We start from the raw sequence: 15,530 nt of genomic DNA on the forward strand, positions 1-15,530 counted from the left end.
GTTCTACAAAAGTTTTGAAGATACACAGGATGGCCATTGTATGAAATATTCTGAAAAAGGCATCTTATAGATCCTTGGCTGCTTCTCCCTGTCATTGCTTTTGCAGTAATTGAGCCTTTACAAGGAAAACTACACACAGGGCTTCCCTCGTGGTCCAGGGGTAAGTGGAGGTCCACTGCCAATGGAGGAGACATGGGTTTGATGCCTGGTCTGGGAAGATCCCACATGCCGTGGAGCAACGAAGCCTGTGCAGCACAACTATTGAACCTGTGCCCTAGAGCCTGGGAGCCACAACTATTGAGCCCACATGCCACAACCACCGAAGCTTACACCCTAGAGCCCATGCCCCACAACAAGAGAAGCCGTTGCAAGAAGAAGCCCACCCACGGCAAACAGAGAGTAGCCCCTGCTCACCACAGCTAGAGACAAGCCCAAGCACAGCAATGAAGACCCAGCGCTGCCAAAAATAAAAAAATAGATAAATAAAAACCTAAAAACCTTCTTGAAAACTGTGCACAGATGGAGTGAGTTTGTTTTTTGTTTTTAAAAACTATATACAATTCCTCCTTGACTTACAACAGGGTTACATCCCAATAAACCCATCATTTGTTGTTGTTCAGTTGCTAAGTTATATCTGACTCTTTGGGATCCCATGGACTGCAGCGCACCAGGCTCCCCTGTCCTTCACTATCTCCTAGAGTTTGCTCAGATTCATGTCCATTGAGTCAATGATGCCATCCAACCATCTCATCCTCTGCCACCCCCTTCTCGTCCTGCCTGCAGTCTTTCCCTCATCAGGGTCTTTTCCAGTGAGTTGACTCTTCACATCAGGTGGCCAAAGTATTGGAGAAACCCATCATAAGTTGATAATATTGTAAATCAAAAATACATTTAACATCCCGACTTACTAAACATCATCGCTTAGCCCAACCTACTTTTAATGTGGTCAGAAAACACATTCATCTACAGTTGGGCAAAATCACTTAACATAAAGCCTATTTTATAATGAAGTGTTGATTAGCCCATGTAAGGTGTTGAATATTGTCCGTGAAGTGAAAAATAGAGTGATTGTCACTGACCCTGGTGAGCACGTGGCTGCCAGGAGCTGCCTAGTATCACGAGAGGATTGTACTGCTTGTCGATAGACCAGGGAAAAGATCAAAATTCAAAGTACAGTTTCTAGTGAATGTGTATCATTTCACACCATTGTAAAGTCGAAAAATTGTAAGTCGAACCTGCTCAAGTCAGGGAACTCTGTTTGAAAACACAATCTTATTGAGAGAGTCAATTCTAAGGTAGGTTGATAAGAAGTCTGGGGTCCCCCAGGAGGAGAAAGGGGTATGGAGATCTTCAGGAGGAGAAAAGGACAAACTTTTTTTTCTACATTCCTTCATTTTAGTCACATAAAATGTTTCTTTTCTTTAAGCCCAGAGCTAAACAACTCCTCTTGCTCAAGGATATGTTTTTCCTTAAGCTCTGTACCAATGACTATATAACAAAAACGTATCCTGCCTGAAGACATGTTTCTCCTTCTTAAGAATCTTCTGACTAATCTGGTCATCTTAAAGTATGTGTCGAGGGAGGGGGTCTGGTAAGACTTTTACAACCTTGAGACTTTCTTTGGATTTACTGTAATAATCAGTTGAAAAAGTACATAACTCCCTTGCTAAGACTAGTGAGTGGGAGCACTCTCTGTCCCCCTTCTGATGTCTATGTCAGAAGCTTTCTCTGTCCCTTTTTATATATATATATATATTTTTTTTTTTGCCTTTCCATCATATTTTATTCTCTTTAAAGAAAATTTTAATTGGAGGCTAATTACTTTACAATATTGTAGTGGTTTTTGCCATACATTAACATGAATCAGCCATGGGTGTACACCTGTTCCCCATCCTGACCCTCCCTCCTCATCCCATCCCCCTGGGTCATCCCAGTGCACAAGCTCTGAGCACTCTGTCTCTGCATCGAACCTGGACTGGTGATCTGTTTCACATGTGATAATATACATGTTTCAATGCTATTCTCTCAAATCATCCCACACTCGCCTTCTCCCACAGAGTCCAAAAGTCTCTTCTATACATCTGTGTCTCTTTTGCTGTCTTGCATATAGGGTCGTTACCATCTTTCCAAATTCCATATATATGCATTAGTATACTGTATTGGTGTTTTTCTTTCTGACTTACTTCATGTTGTATAATAGTCTCCAGTATCACCCACCTCATTAGAACTGATTCAAATGTATCCTTTTTAATGGCTGAGTAATATTCCATTCGGAGAAGGCAATGGCACCCCACTCCAGCACTCTTGCCTGGAAAATCTCACGGATGGAGGAGCCTGGTGGGCTACAGTCCATGGGGTCGCTAAGAGCCGGACACGACTGAGTGACTTCACTTTCACTTTTCACTCTCATGCATTGGAGAAGGAAATGGCAACCCACTCCAGTGTTCTTGCCTTGAGAATCCCAGGGACAGGGGAGCCTGGTAGGCTGCCGTCTATGGGGTCGCACAGAGTTGGACACGACTAAGCGACTTAGCAGCAACCCTCCATTGTGTATATGTACTGCAGCTTTCTTATCCATTCGTCTGCTGATGGACATCTAGGTTGCTTCCATGTCCTGGCTATTGTAAACAGTGCTACCATGAACACTGGGGTACACATGTCTCTTTCAATTCTGGTTTCCTCGGTGTGTGTGCCCAGCAGTGGGATTGCTGGGTCATATGGCAGTTCTATGACCAGTGCATTTTCTTGGCAAAACTCTATTAGTCTTTGCCCCGCTTCATTCCACATTCCAAGGCCAAATTTGCCTGTTACTCCAGGTGTTTCTTGACTTCCTACTTTTGCATTCCAGTCCCCTATAATGAAAAGGACATCTTTTTTGGGTGTTAGTTCTAAAACGTCTTGTAGGTCTTCATAAAACCGTTCAACTTCAGTTTCTTCAGCGTTACTGCTTGGGGCATAGACTAGGATTACTGTGATATTGAATGGTTTGCCTTGGAAACGAGCAGAGATCATTCTGTCGTTTTAGAGATTGCATCCAAGTACTGCATTTTGGACTCTTTTGTTGACCATGATGGCTACTCCATTTCTTCTGAGGGATTCCTGCCCGCAGTAGTAGATATAATGGTCATCTGAGTTAAATTCACCCATTCCAGTCCATTTTAGTTCGCTGATTCCTAGAATGTCGACGTTCACCCTTGCCATCTCTTGTTTGACCACTTCCATTTGCCTTGATTCATGGACCTGACATTCCAGGTTCCTATGCAATATTGCTCTTTACAGCATCGGATCTTGCTTCTATCACCAGACACATCCACAACTGGGTATTGTTTTTGCTTTGGCTCCATCCCTTCATTCTTTCTGGAGTTATTTCTCCACTGATCTCCAGTAGCATATTGGGCACCTAATGACCTGGGGAGTTCCTTTTTCAGTATCCTATCATTTTGACTTTTCATACTGTGCATGGGGTTCTTAAGGCAAGAATACTGCAGTGGCTTGCCATTCCCTTCTCCAGTGGACCAGTCAACATTCAGAAAATGAAGATCATGGCATCTGGTCCCATCACTTCATGGGAAATAGATGGGGAAACAGTGGAAACAGTGTCAGACTTTATTTTGGGGGGCTCCAAAATCACTGCAGATGGTGACTGCAGCCATGAAATTAAAAGACGCTTACTCCTTGGAAGTTATGACCAACCTAGATAGCATATCGACAAGCAGAGACATTACTTTGCCAACAAAGGTCCGTCTAGTCAAGGCTATGGCTTTTCCAGTGGTCATGTATGGATGTGAGAGTTGGACTGTGAAGAAGGCTGAGCGCCAAAGAATTGATGAGTTTGCACTGTGGTGTTGGAGAAGATTCTTGAGAGTCCCTTGGACTGAAAGGAGATCCAACCAGTCCATTCTAAAGGAGATCAGCCCTGGGATTTCTTTGGAGGGAATGATGCTAAAGCTGAAACTCCAGTACTTTGGCCACTTCATGCGAAGAGCTGACTCATTAGAAAAGACTCTGATGCTGGGAGGGATTGGGGGCAGGAGGAGAAGGGAACGACAGAGGATGAGATGGCTGGATGGCATCACAGACTCAATGGACATGAGTCTGAGTGAACTCCGGGAGATGGTGATGGACAGGGAGGCCTGGCGTGCTGCGATTCATGGGGTCACACAGAGTCGGACATGGCTGAAGTGACTTAGCAGCAATACTCCATTGTGTCTATGTACCGCAGCTTTCTTATCCATTCGTCTGCTGATGGACATCTAGGTTGCTTCCATGTCCTGGCTATTGTAAACAGTGCTGCCATGAACACTGGGGTACACGTGTCTCTTTCAATTCTGGTTTCCTCAGTGTGTGTGCCCAGCAGTGGGACTGCTGGGTCGTGTGGCAGTTCTATTTCCAGTTTTTTAGGCGTCTCCGCACTGCTCTCCATAGCGGCTGTACCAGCGACCGCATGTGTCGGATCCTTTTTATACTTTAATAAAGCTCTGCTATGCAAAAGCTCTTGAGCGATCAAGCCTGGTCCCTGGTCCCAAAGCTAAATCTTTCTCTTTGGAGATCATGAATCTGACTCCGTTCACCCTAAACTATGAACGTGTGAGGATGAGAATGTGTCAAGGGATTATTCCCGTAATTCAGAGACAACGCTACATGCTTTGCCTCTTTTCCAAGCCGTCCTCTCCATCATGATTTCCTCCCTGATTCCTGGGTGCGCGCAAAGACCTTCAGGTGGACGAAGCCTGGTTGTGTTCACTGAACAGCAGGGCCTGTGGAGGAACAGGTGAGGTGGAAGGTGATGATGAAGCTGGCAAGGAATATACTAGTTACAGTCCTGCTTCGGTTTAATCAGTGTTTCCCTCTTGTCGGGGGTGGGGCACATCTTACGGCCTGTGGGATATTCCCCTGCCAGGGACTGAAGCTGTGTCCCCTGCCCTGGAAGTTTGGAGTCCTCACCACTGGACCAGCAGGAAAGTCCCAAAGCATCCTTTTTAAAGACTTTTTTTTCTCATTTTAAAACCAGTCTAAGTTCCTAGTAAAACATTTAGGGACTTTAGACAAGTGAAAAGAAGTAAATAAAATGGGACATTATCTACAGAGATAATTGCCAGCTGCTTTTGGAACCCTCAGTGGCGTCCCCTGAGTCTTCTTTTCTCTCACTCTCTCCAGCTCATCATCCAGTCCTGTTGGCTCTGCCTGAAAACATATCCAGCAGCTGTCCAAATGGCACCAGACCCAGGATGGCCCCTCCAGTCTCAGCCAACTCCTCTTTTGCTTCAGGTCTTGAAATGGATGCCATCCTGCCCGCCTGCTTTCTCCCTCTTCTGCCTGAATCAGAGCCTCTGCTCAGCAGTCCTGCTGGCTCTTCATCCCCAGGTCATCCATTCCAGGAAGCTGCCCCTCCCTCAGCTCACCCCCATGTTGCAGCTCAGAGACAGCTTCATGGAAGGAGCTGTTCCCAGTCCACCTCCATTGCCAGCTCTGTGCCAACCCCACCCTTGCAGCCTTTTTCATACTTGTAGTGAAAGAGTTACCTGCTTGGTTAGTTGGGTTGCAGTCTATTCACCCTGAGTTAGTGCCATCTGTTGCCCTAGTAGTGGGGAGCTGGAAGAGATGGGGGTCTCTCTCCTGGCCCAATGGCTTCTAGAAGGATCCTGTCAGATAGGGCAGAGTCCCGGTCCCAGCTCCGTGCCTGCTGATCGTCTGACTTGAGCCATTGCTTGACCCCCTGAGGGACCCAGTGTCCTCTTGGTCTGTGTTCAGGCTCTCTGTGCTCTGATTTCCCGACTGCAGGATTGAAACAATAATACCCTCACTCAGAGGGGGTCGAGAACACGTTGATGTCTGTGTGCTTAGTCGCTCAGTCACGTCTGACTCTTTGCGACCCTGTAAGGAAGTAGACCTGACTGTAGCCCTGCAGGTCTTCTGTCCATGGGATTCCCCCGGCAAGAATACTGGAGCAGGTGCTACTTCCTGCTCCAGGGCATCTTCCCCACCCAGGCATCGAACCCACGTCTCTTGCATCTCCTTCATGTGCAGGCAGATTCTTTACTACAAGTGCCACCTAGGCAGCCCCGATGTTTGTGAAGGGCAGAGAAAAAAATGGTCGGCATTCCTCCTGTTCTCTCAAACAGGTATGGCTCCTGGAGGTCCCTGTTGACTAGAATGCTAGGTATCACTCACACTGTTGCTCTCAGAGCCCTGGAGGCCCACACAGGTGCGCAGAAATCCACGCGTGGCTCCTTCCTGTGGCAGGAAGGTGGGGCCCGCAAGTGCGCAAGTGTCTTCTGAACATGGGGCTCTTAGCCTCAAGCTCTCAGAGGTCCCAGGCCTGGGCCTCTCAGGCACAGACAGCCCTTCCTCTCCCCGCAAAGCTGTCTTATCTCGGTGTCATCTGCATCTTCACCTACATCTGGGCACTGCATCGGGGCATCAGGCCCAGTGAGGACCTGCTGCCCTGCAGCCCTCCAGGGCCCCGCAGCCCTCCAGGGCCCAGCACAGAGGAGGTGTCTGGTATTTGCTGAGTGAATGAATGCTCACGACTGGCGATACTATCATATCCTCTCCACCTTCTCCCCTGTTCCTATACGAGCCCCACCCTCACTGGAATTCTCAGTTCTGTTTACCTTTTTCTTGAAAGGACATTCCAGCTCACATTCACTCATTCAACAAACATTTCCTAAGTGTCAGCCAGTACCATGACCAGACTGGAGCCGCCCCATCTCCTGTGACTCCCACGGTGCCGAGCTTCAGGTCCAGTGCCCAACAAGGAGGTGAACCTCTGCAAAGAGGGAGCTCATGCCAGCCAGATGCCACTGGGGGACCCTTGGTTCACATCCAAACACTCTACACGTTCATATTCACCTCTGCCCACACAAGGCTCAGGTGTCTTTGTGGCCTCCAGTTACAGTTCCTCGTTGATTCAGCCCTGGGTCCATAAGCTGGCAGCCTTGGGCCTTCACCTCCACCTACCTTGTGGGCAGACTCTAGAACACCCCTCCTCTCTGTGTGTCCTCCTGAGAATCAGATACAGTTCTCGCTGCCTGGGGAAAGTCCCCTCTGATTCCTAAGACTAAAATATTCCCTGCAGAATCTTGGTTCCGAAAGAGCTGTCCATAAACCAAAATCAAGGTACTGATCCACAGAACGCTCAGATGGAACGCCTGCTTAGTCTGTGCTGCGCCAGGCAGCTGTGACCCAGACCGACAGAGTCGAGTTCAAGGATATCCAAGTGGGATTTTGAGTTTCCCTAGTGGTTCAGAAGGTAAAGAATCTGCCTGCAATGCAGGAGATCTGGGTTCAATCTCTGGGTTGGGAAGATCCCCTGAAGAAGGGGATGGCAACCCACTACAGTGTTCTGGCCTGGAGAGTTTCATGGACTCTATAGTCCATGGGTTCGCAAAGAGTTGGACACGACTGTGCGACTTTGACTTTCACATTCCCCCTCCTATGTTGGCGAATTTCAAAATGATTCCAACACGGGAGAGAATGGCATTGGTGTGACCTTGATGCCCTCAGAGGCTCAGTTTGGAGCTCAGTGGTGAGTGTACCCAGAAGCTGGGCGGGGCGGGGGTTGAGGGGGCGGTGGCAGGGAGTGGGGAGGGGAGGGCGGATAGAAGCAGGGGGCTGAGAGACGGGAGCTCCCTCCCTTGGCCATCCAGAACATTGTGCACCCCTCGAGGGCCCTCCGCACCCTCTGGTCCACTGGTCCAGCTCCCTGAGGTGCCGCCCCCTCCGAGCTCTTCCTGTAGCCCTTGCCGGCCTCCTACCTTCATAGTGGACGGGGGGCTGCAGGGGCTCACCACCTTCACTGTGTGCTTCGTGTTCCAATCCGTCCAGGTGAGTGGAAGCATCTTGCGGGGAGCGCGGGGGTGTGGGGCACAGCCCCTTGCCCCGACTCCCTGCTCCACCTGGCCCCTGCCTCTAGGCAGATGGGACTCCAGGAGACAGACAGGGGGTCCCCCTTCTACTAAAAACATCTGTTAATTTGACAAGAGAGGGGGCAGCTTTCCAAGGTCCATAAAACAAAGGTGGCGCCATCTCAGTCAAAGCTACTCGTTTCCCACCTACTGAAGGGAGCTTAGGCACTCAGACCATGAAGGGTTAAGGATGTAGGGGCTCTGGTCTGCCAAGTTCAAGCAAGCTAGAGCCAGGGGGCATCCCCCACCTCCCCACCCCCACCCCCGATTCTGAGAGTGTGCAGTCCGATCCAGAGGTCATACTGTTCATACTGTCCCCGTTGTCACAAGGCCGAGTCCTTTCTGACATGAGGCAGGATCTAATTTTCTAGCTATTTCACTCCTGGGGAGTAAAGTAAAACGGGCCACCAAGAGACTCCTGTGCAACTCACATAGGCCTCACCTGGCGCTGGCCCTGGAATGTCTTTCTTCCTCCAGCCCCGCCTGTTTTCTTGTCTCTTGGCCCAGGAAGTCGCTGGTGCCTACAGCCTCATTATCTCTGCCGAAATCTGCCTCCTCACTGCTGTTTACATCTACGTGGTCATTCCTGAGACCAAGGGCTGAATATTTGTGGAGATAAACAGAATTGTTGCCAAGAGAAACAGAGCGGAGGTTCCAGAGGAGGAAGAAGAAATTGCAGATGCTGAGCCTCATGTACCACTTCTGGCGGCCATGGAGACTTCCTTTTGTGGCTGTGCACATCCCCAGGTGCTAAATTCAAGACTTCCTTCTTTGAGGAAGGGACTCCCTGCCCCAGGCCTCAAGAGAGGGGAACCACTGAGGAATTTCTGAGCCCCTAGTGGTGGCTAGAAGATTTTGGAAAGTTTGGTCCCTGATTTAGTTGAGAAGCACTTAGCTTCCAGTGCTCACCTGGGGAGGAATGACCTGGAAGAACAGGCAGGTATGTAAGTACTAATCAGCAAGAACAGACTCACTGATTCTACATCAGCATCAAATCTCAAATGAGGGAGGCCCGGGTTCAAGCCCTGGACAGGGGACTGGACCCCACATACTGCAGCTAAGAGTTCGCATGCCTCACCTAAAGACCCCGAACGTTGAAACTAAGATCGAGTGCAGCCAAATAAATAAATATTAACAAATAAATTTTTTTTCAAGTGATAGATGGATGATTTTTTTTTTTTCTTTTTGGCTGCACTGGGTCTTCATCACTTTGTGTGGTTTTTTTGTTTTGGTGGTGGTGGTGGTGAGTGGGGGCTGCCCTTTGTTACTGTGAGTGGTGGCCTCTCTTGTTTCAGAGCACAGGCTCTAGAGCTCGGGCTCCATAGTTGTTGTGCATGGTTTCAGTCGTTCCTGCAACATGTGGAATCCTGCTGGACCAGGGATTGAACTCATGTCCTCACTGGCAGGCAGATTCCCATCCACTGAGCCAACAAGGGAAATCCTGGACGCACATTTTTAACATATAACTTTTCAACTTCAGTGTTTGATATGGATGTCTAAATCCTGATCAAAATTTTAAAAATTTAGAGAATTCAGTCAGAATTTAGGGAATTCCTCCAAATTCAGTCAGTGGGAGAATCGAGGAACCAGGTGCAAGGCCCTGGATTCCATTGCCTTTCTTGGGCGGCTTCCTCTCTCTGGGTGGCTGTGGGTCATGCAGCTAACCCGAGTCAGCATTACAAACTGCAGGATTCGTTCAGTTGCATTTCTGGTGGTTGATGCTGGCTGAAACTGATGCATGATCTTGGCTTCCTCATATTTGGTAACTGGATTCCTGTGAGTGGGAGAAGGGGAGAAACAAAACTGCAGGCACACTCACACCCTTGGCTTCTGATGTAGATAGCATCAGTTCTGCCACATTCTGTTCTTTAGACACTCATCACTAATTCCAGGCCACCCTGAGGGTGGGTGGACTCAGACTGCAACTTCTGAACAGAGGCATGCCAAAAAATGTGCTGAACTTATTTAAAACCACCTTAGGACCTTTGCTGGGGGCGGGGGGTGGGCAACATTTTTACCCATTCTGGTCCTTAATCAGGTTAGTTAATCTTGTTTGGCTACAGTCTGTGCATCACTGAGTTAAGGCTGATCATTCTTGCCTCATATAAACCAGGTGGAAATGCTAGGTAAGTTAAGAAGCATTTTACCAATGTCAGGGGCTTTTTTTTTTTTTTTTAAAGCATAAGTAATTTTTAAAACTTTTCTTTATTTATTTATTGGCTGTGCTGGGTCTTCGTGGCTGCTCAAGGGCTTTCTCTAGTTGCTAAGAGCGGGGGCTGCTCTCCAGTTGAGGTGTGCAGGCTTCTCATTGTGGTGGCTTCTCTTGCTGCAGAGCTCTAGGTGAGCAAGCTCAGCAGCCATGGCACACGGGCCTAGCTGCTCTGAGGCATGTGGGATCTTCCCAGACCAGGGATCGAACCAGTGTGCCCTGAACTGGAAGGCAGGCTCTCAACCACTGGACCACCAGGGAAGCCCAGAGGCTATATTTATCATTACTATTATAGCCTATCTGCTAGCGGAGTCCCCCAGCATGCTCATCACAGAACCCCTCCCCCCTACCTCCCCAGGCCTCATTCTCTTTACAAGGATGTGTTCAGTGCCCTGTGGCAGTGATAGAATGTTCAGGAGGTTCAAGATGTGGCCCCAGCTGGTGCTATGGCTCATCCAGCCCGAGTACTCCATGCAGGAATTCCATGAGCTCCCCAGGACTCCTCCGTGCCCCAAATGATGATCCCTCACTCCTAGATCACAAACCCACATCTAGAAGTCTTCTCCACCAGCCTTTCCCACGACCCACAGATAAGCCCGTCCTGAAAGGGAAGCCCAGGTCTTATGGTATCGGGCCCAGTTAGTGGTGCAAGAACAAAACCATAAAAGAGACACCTATCACAATGTTGGTGAACGATCCCAGGTTCGTCCAACACGGTAGCTGCCTCTGGAGTAAAACGGAAGACAGTCTGATGCAGTCGTTGTTGTTGGAGTGCGAATATAGTCTGAGCCTGAACAAAGCTGACTCACTGCTAGCCAGCAGAATACAGCAAGGAGACAGGATAAGAAGGGAATATTGTAAACAGTTCTGTGGCAGCAATTTGGTAACCGAGAAGAACTGTGGTGTTGGAGAAGACTCTTGAGAGTCCTTTGGACTGCAAGGAGATAAAACCAGTCAATCCTAAAGGAAATCAGTCCTGAATATTCATTGGAAGGACTAATGCTGAACCTGAAACTCCAATACTTTGGCCACTTGATGCGAGGAACTGACTCATTGGAAAAGACCCTGATGCTGGGAAAGACTGAAGGCAGGAGAAGGGTACAACAGAGGATGAGATGGTTGGATGGCATCACTGACTCGATGGACAAGACTTTGAGTAAGCTCTGGGAGTTGGTGATGGAGAGGGAGGCCTGGTGTGTTGCAGTCTATGGGTTCGCAAAGAGTCGGACACAACTGAGTGATGGAATTGAACTGAACTAGATGAAACAGGCTCCTTAAAAGATACTAAGTACTAAAGGTTTCTCAATCTGAAATAGATTATCTGTATTTCCATCAACTAAAGAAATTGAACGTGTAGTTAAAATCCTTCCCTCGGGACAATTCTGGTGGTGTAGTGGATAAGAACCCACTTGCCAATGCACGTGGATTCGATCCCTGTTCCAGGGACGTGAGTTCGATCCTTGGTCCAGGAAGGTTCAACATGCTATGGAGCAACTAAATCTGCACCACAACTGCTGAGCCCTCACTCTAGAGCCTGTGAGCCGCAAATACTGAGCCTGTGTGTTGCAACTACTGACGCCCAAGCATCCTAGAGCCTGTGCTCCACAACAAGAGAAGCCATCGCAATGTGAAGCCCAAGCTTCACAATGGAGAGGAGCTCCTGCTTGCTGCAACTAGAAAATAGCCCACACAAAGTAGTGAAGACTCAGCATAGCAAAAAAAAAAAAAAAAAAAACCCAACACTTTCTCACAAAGGAAACTCAAGGTCCAAATGGACTTATTGGTGAATTCTACCAAACATTTTAGGAAGAAATAATACCAATTTGACATGAATTTTTCCAGAAAATTAAGAGAAAGGAATACATTACTCATTTTAGAAACCATCATTTCTCTGATACCAAAACCAAACTAGAGACAGAAAACTACAGACTGATACCCTCATAAACATAAATACAAAAATTATGTTAAAATTTTCACAAATAGAATACAGTACTGTGTTATAAGAATAATAATATATCCGGATATATACAGCTCAGATGGTAAACAATCTTTCTGCAGCAGGAGACCTGGGTTCAATCCCTGGATTGGGAAGATCCCCTGGAGAAGGGAAAGGCAATCCACTCCAGTATTCTGGCGTGGAGAATTCCATGCACAGAGGAGCCTGGCAGGCTACAGTCCATGGGGTCACAAGGAGTTGGACATGACTGAGCGACTAACACTTTCAATTATTTTATAGGTGGTTTAATTCGAGGTAAGGTGACCCGGGCTCCAGGTTATACCAGCTGCAGCCTCCCCCTTTGCTGCCTCAATCATGTTGTTCTGAGGAGTAGGGCTCACACTGGGTAACTCTTCATGCCCTCGACTCATGTCTTATTTGAGAATTAAGCATAATACTTGTACTTTGCTTAGTTTACAGGGACTCACTGATCTTTACTCCTAAGCCCAGTTGCTGCAAAGACCTGACTCTGCATATAAGGAGGGATGCCCAGATCAAGGTTCCCAGGAAGGAAGAGAGTGAGCCAAGGTCTTGGTGAGACCCCGAGGAATTTCATTTGGCTGGGCCTCTCTTTGGAATTCACATTTACACTTGGACTTGATGTGCCACGGTTGTCAGTTTTTAGGGAAGAATGAGAAGTCCTCTAAAGAAAACTAGCTCTTAAAGAACCATTGTTGTTTAGTTGTTGAAGCATGTCCAACTGTTTGTCACCCCATGGACTGAAGCATGCAAGGCTACCCTGTCCTTCACCATCTCCTTGAGTTTGCTCAAACTCATGTCCATTGAGTTGGTGATGCCATCCAACCATCACATCCTCTGCCCTCTTCTCCTCCTGCCTTCAATCTTTTCCAGTATCAGGGTCTTTTCCAGTGAGTTGGCTCACTGAATATTCAGTACTGATTTCCTTTAGGACTGACTGGTTTGATTTCCTTGCTGTCCAAGGGACTCTCAAGAATCTGCCTTCTTTAGCACCACAGTTCGAAAGCATCAGTTATTCAGAGCTCAGCCTTCTTTATGGTCCAGCTCTCACATCCGTGCATGACTACTGGAAAACCATCGATTTGACTATATGGACCTTTGTCAGCAAAGTGATGTCTCTGCTTTTTAGTACACTGTCTAGTTTTGTCATAACTTTCCTTCCAGGGAGCAAGTGTCTTTTAATTTCGTGGCTGCAGTCACCATCCATAGTGATTCTGGAGGCCAAGAAAACACAATCTGCCACTGCTTCCACTTTAAAGAACCATTCTAGTTCAGTTTTCATGCATAAAAGAAAACACACTGGTAACTGAAAACTATTAAAGCAGGACTCATAGGACTTTTTTTTTTTTTTGTCACAGCGTGCAGCATGCAGGGTCTTAGTTCCCCAACCAAGGGTCTAACCTACACGCCCCGCACCCCCTCGGTGGAAGTCACTGGACCACCAGGGAATTCCCAGAACCTCTTCTTGTACGTGCTTGATTGACAATTAATTTGCCAGTTGCCATATGCTTGAATGAAAGAAACATCCACTATATTGCAATTATGCCATTGTTGTTGTTCCGTCATCCAGTTGTTTCTGACCCATTCTGAGCCACCAGGGAAGCCCTTAAATAAGAAATCAGTAGAAAGACAACTAACCTAAGAAACAGGAGACCTGGTTCTAGATCTTGCTCTCCCATTTGGTACCTGAAGCACCTGGACAAGTTGCTTGCCCTCCTCGTCTCTGGTCTTTCCTCTTAAATGTGTATCATTGTTGTGTTGTTTAGTCGCTCAGTCGTGTCCAGCTCTTTGCGACTCCATGGACTGCAGCACGCCAGGCTTCCCTGTCCTTCACTGTCTCCCTGAGTTTGCTCAGACTCACGTCCGTTGCGTCAGTGATGCCACCCACCCATCTCATCCTCCGTCACCCCTTTCCCCTCTTGTCCTCAACCTCTCCCAGCATCAGGGTCCCAGCATCGTATCGGTGGGCAACCTTGTAGGCAAGAATGCACCGCGCCCTGAAGGATGGCATGAGCTCACCAGGCGGAGACGGGGTGGCAGAGTGAGCAGTGCCTCCAATGCCCTCCTTGGATCCTTTCATTCTTGGCAAAGGCTAGTTGTTCCATGTGGCGGTATTTTGCCCCTGGGCCTAGCGATGGCTCTATTTGCCCACCATCTGCCTCTAAGCAAGATGTATATCAGCAGGCTTTCCTGTGACTCCCCACAGAGGGACCAGTGTTTGAGCACCCACCGTGGAGCCATCGGGGGCCTCTCTCTCTCAGCTTCCACCCCCCAGCAGCCTGTTATGCTGTCAGGGGTGGGGTGGGGAGCTCTGGAGCAGGGGCCAATGAGGCATTTACCATGCATCTGGAAGATTCTGGGGCACTGACACCCTAAAACTCACCCCAGGAATCTTCCTTGGTGGAGCTGAGGCCACTGAATTGAAAGCCTGAAAATAACCTGCCGCCTCTTCCTGACTTGTTCCCTAGGCCAATTCCAGTCTTCCAAGGGGTCAACAAGAACGTGGTTATAGCACAGGACTGGGAGTTGTGTTCCTCGATGTTGATCAGTTGCTAAGTCCTGTCCAGCTCTCCCGGAGTTTGCTGAAATTCATGTCCATTGAGTCTGTGCTGTTTTCTACCATCCTCTTCATCCTCTGCCAACCCCTTCTCCTTTTGCCTTCGATTTTTCCCAGCATCAAGATCTTTTCCGATGAGTTGGCTCTTTGCATCAGGTGGTCAAAGTATTGAGACTTCAGCATCAGTCCTTCCAATGAATATTCAGGGTTGATTTCCTTTAGGATTGACTGGTTTGATCTCCTTGTTGTCCAAGGGACTCTCAAGAGTCTTCTCCAGCACCACAATTTGAAAGCATCAATTCTTCGGCGCTCAGCCTTCTTTGTGATCCAGCTCTCACATCCATTGAGTTCCTGCTTACCCACTAAGATGCTGTGTGTCAGAGCACACTATCTGGTCCCAGTTAATTGATTCTCTTAACTGGAGATAATCAAACCAAGTCCTCCAGCTGTTTGCTTCTGAGGCTCCAACAAAATAAGAGACGTATTATATCTTAGTTGGAGATTGTGTGTTTGTGGAGAGCAAAAATGCAATCATAACTTGCTCAGTCGAGGCCTGTGGCCAGGGGACTTCCAATGGCAGGAAGTACAGCCCAGTCCAGCATTCACCACCTGCCACTCTCAGCCACACTGGACCACCTCTCTCTGAGGCCAGAGGTCCTTCTGTGCTTCTCTCCAGCAGCTTCTCTCTGGACAGCAGCTGTCCCTGGGGGAGCATGGCATCTGCTCCCCGTGTGAGGGTCAAGGTTGCCAGGTGCTGTCCTGGGCCCCTCTGCACGGCCTCGGTTGGACGTCAGCCGGGCCTCATGTCAACTGGGTTCAAGTTGCCAGCTCAGGCCTGAGAGGGGGCATCTGAGTTGCCAGCCTGTCCATTCAGCAGGGGTG

The sequence above is a fragment of the Budorcas taxicolor genome, chromosome 16 (assembly GCF_023091745.1).
Source record: "Budorcas taxicolor isolate Tak-1 chromosome 16, Takin1.1, whole genome shotgun sequence".
NCBI classification, from domain to species: Eukaryota; Metazoa; Chordata; class Mammalia; order Artiodactyla; family Bovidae; genus Budorcas; species Budorcas taxicolor.